Genomic DNA, 3,840 nt, shown 5'->3' on the forward strand with positions numbered 1-3,840 from the left:
GACCACTTTTGAATAGCTAGAGGATTCAGGGGAATCTAAATGTATCCAAAGATTCAAGATTTTCTAGTTCATTGACCAATATGTTCCCAACTCAAGTCTCCATGTCCCACTCCTTCCCAACCAGAACCCTGCCTGTACTATAAAAGACACGCTGGCATGGAGAATTCAACTTCTTCTATAGCTCTTCCTAGGTCCAATCTGCAGTTTTTCTGCCCTCTGGTTGCAGGATATGAGATTCTTTTTTATATTACTGTGGAGGGTCTCTACCAGCTTATGTTGCTAGTATTTTACCTTCAGGCTTTCATTTCCATCTCAGTTCTCCATTAGTGGGATTTTTTTTAATAGTTGCACCATAACTGCACACTAGTGATGGGATTCTCATTTTGGAGCTAGGTGATCCAGCTCATAAATTCCATTTTATAGTTGTCTTCCTAGAATCATATTTGGCAGTGACTGTCCTAGGTTGGCTTCCTCAGGTGACTGTGACTGTGAGATTTGCATGCAGGAGGTTAATTGAAGAGTGCTTTTTAGTAACAACACCTGTGATGAGTGAGAGTTGCTGCACTGGGTAAAGGGAGAAATTGAATTGTGGTGTAGTTGCAGGAGAGGCCTCAGTTGATTCTACGTTGAGATCTGGAGCTGTAATGTTCTTCACAGTTGTCCTAATTGAGTCAAGAGGCTTTGTACTCAGGCACCACCAGTCACTGGATGCAGATGCTTCCAGGAAGGGGGATGTGTATTGTTTTAGACTAGAGTAATTCCTGGGGAGGAACTCAGTTGTGAACTATCAGCAGTCCATACTCCTGGCAGCTGGAGAAATGGGTGTCTCAGTCTTAGAGGAGGATTTGGGCAATGGACCACAAGGTTCACCACAGTTCCCAGTAGAGATATGTTGAATGAATGATTGAATGGTCTTTTGTATTTACATGCCTCTGGAATGTAGGTTCCTTTTGGGTTATTATATAGCAATTAGCATAGCACCTTCCATATAATAGTTGATTGATCAGTATGTGTTCAGTGAATAGATGAAAGAATAAATTTTAGGGCTTTTGTCCATCAGTGACTATTCTAGGTCCCAGTCAATACTTTGGAGGTTTTAACTGTAATCCTTCTGCATTATAGTTCTATAAATTTGCCACTCCAACAAAGAAGGATGATGTGGGTTTGCTATTTGTGTGGAACAGTGACTGGGAAGGTCACTTTGAAATGTGGTGATATGAGTGGGTACTACCTTAGCCCAATTGAATTGCAGCTCCGACTTTCAACCATGATGTAGAACCCACTAGGGCCTGGTGGATGTCAATTCACTGGCATGCATGGGCTTAGACAGAGGCTGAGTCTTGTGTGCTATGGAAATGCTTATTAGCTTCATTCTGAATACTTAAGAGCATACCAGACATGCTTAAAAATTCTTTCTTGGAGACAGATTGTTGGTAAGTGCTTTATTTCCTCTCTAAATACATAGTTTGTCACCACATGCATTAATTCTTCATTAAATGATGTCAACATTCTACTCGGTAGAAATAATTGTACCCTTTTCTTAGGTGCAATTATCCTGATGAAAGTAATTAGTCAACACAGCTACTTAAGAAGGAGCCTTGCATTTGGAAGAGATTCAACTTACATGTACCATGTGGTAGGGATTTAGCTTAGCACTGGATTCAACTTGGCAACATGCACAACTTCACAGAGGGCTCCTTGGTGGTTGTTTTTTTCCCCCATAAAGGTGATGTCCCAAGAAAATCCGATGCAAATAAAACATACTTACATGTGTTAAGACCCAAAGCATACCTGTTATTCTGACAAAAAATTATTTGATACATTATTATTTTTAAATCCACACAAGAAAATAGGATCCTAATTTTGCTTTATTCTCTCCTGCCTGTTTGCCAGCTCACTGGACCTTCAGCTATTATTGTACATACACATAAATCTCTCCCTTGCTATCAACTATGCATTTGGAGCTTGGATTTTGCTAAAACAAATAGAGGAAAGCAACTCTTTAATGGTGTGAGATCTGAAGCAGTTTGTGAGGGTGGACAGTTCCTATCAAATTTTAAACTCTTTAGGTTATTCTCAGTCTCTTTCTGGGTAAAGAGGTAAAGAAATTATTTCAAAGACTCCCAAATCTCCACTGCTACATTTTCTGGGGGTGATGCTAATCTTGATAAGGATTTGTGTTACACAGGTGTTTGCAATTGTCACAATTTAGAATGATCATTTTATTTCAAAGGAAAAGACTTGAAAGAAATATTGAATTCTAATGATATGTACCCAAAGTATTTATGGAGAAAGTTACCAATGCCTGCAATTTAATTTGAAATGCATAAAAAATAATATGAGTTAGCTTTCTGCTCCTCCCCATTCCACAGATAGCTACATCTTCTGGTGCAGTGCCAGGCATGTCCCCGAGACACGATGGTGAAGGTTGGAGTGAACCGATCTAGCTGTATTGGTCACCTGGTCACCAGGGCTGCTTTTAACTCTGGCAAAGTGGATATTGTCACAATAAGTGACCCTTTCATTGACCTCAACTACATGGTCTACATGTTCCAGTATGATTCCACCCACAGCAAATTCAATGGCATTGTCAAGGTTGAGAACAGGAAACTTGTCATCAATGGAAAGCCTATCGCTATCTTCCAGGAATCAGTTTCTGCCAACGTCAAATAGGGTGATGCTGGTGCTGACTATGTTGTGGAGCCCACTGGGGTCTTCACCACCATGGAGAAGGCTGGTGCTCACTTGAAGGGTGGGGCCAAGAGGGTCATCATCTCTGCCAACTTCTGCTGATGCCCCTTTGTTTGTGATGGTTGTGAGCCATAAGTATTACAACTCCCTCAATATTGTCAGCAATGCCTCCTGCACCACCAACTGCTTGGCCCCTCTGGCAAAGGTCATCCATGACAAATCTGACATCATGGAGAGACCCATGACCTCAGTCTATGCCATCACTGTCACCCAGAAGATGTGGATGGCCTCTCTGGGAACCTGTGGCATTATGACCAAGGGGCTGCCCAGAACATCATCCCTGCTTCTACTAGAGCCACCAAGGCTGTAGCAAGATCATCCCTGAGCTGAATGGGAAGCTCACTGGCATGGCCTTCTGTGTCCCCATCCCCAATATGTCAGTCGTGGATCTAACCTGCTTCATGGAGAAAGCTGCCAAATACAATAACATCACGAAGGTGCTGAAGAAGGCATCAGAGGGCCCCTCAAGTGCACCCTGGGCTACACTGAGGGCCAGGTTGTCTCTTGCAACTTTAACAATGACACCTGCTCTTCCACTTTTAATGCTGGAGCTGGTTTTGCTCTCAATGACCACTTTGTCAAGCTCATTTCCTGGTATGACAATTAATTTGGCTATGGCAACTGGGTGGCGGACCTTATAGTCCACATGGCCTCTAAGGAGTAAGAGTTCCCTGGACCACCAACTCCAGCAATAGAAAGAGGAAGAGAGAGTTCCTTAGCAGCTGGGGAGTCCTTGCCCCAACTTATCCCCCAAGACACTGGGAATCTCCCAACCTCTACACAATTTCCATCCCAGACCCTTTGAAGAAGGGGAGGGGTTTGGGGAGCCCTACATTGTCATGTACCATCAACAGAATATACTGTATCCAGCCAAAAAAATAATGTGAGTTGTTGGATGAATATAGGGATGGATAGATAGTTATGTGATAAATCAAGTGAGATGTTAATGGTAGAATCCAGGTCATAGATATAGAGGTATTCCATGAAAAATTATTTAAACTTTTCTATAGTTTGGAAATTTTCATAATAAAACACTGGAAATAATCACCATTGGCACTCCTCTTGCAGTGTCCTTGAGGCAAACTTTGA

General features: G+C 42.2%; 1 pseudogene; it reads left to right on the top strand.

The window, feature by feature from the left end:
• Positions 1-2,358: 2,358 nt before the first annotated feature.
• LOC110589294 lies at positions 2,359-3,415 on the top strand (annotated as a pseudogene).
• Positions 3,416-3,840: the final 425 nt, after the last annotated feature.

Source organism: Neomonachus schauinslandi, chromosome 6 (genome assembly GCF_002201575.2).
Source record: "Neomonachus schauinslandi chromosome 6, ASM220157v2, whole genome shotgun sequence".
Lineage (NCBI taxonomy): Eukaryota > Metazoa > Chordata > Mammalia > Carnivora > Phocidae > Neomonachus > Neomonachus schauinslandi.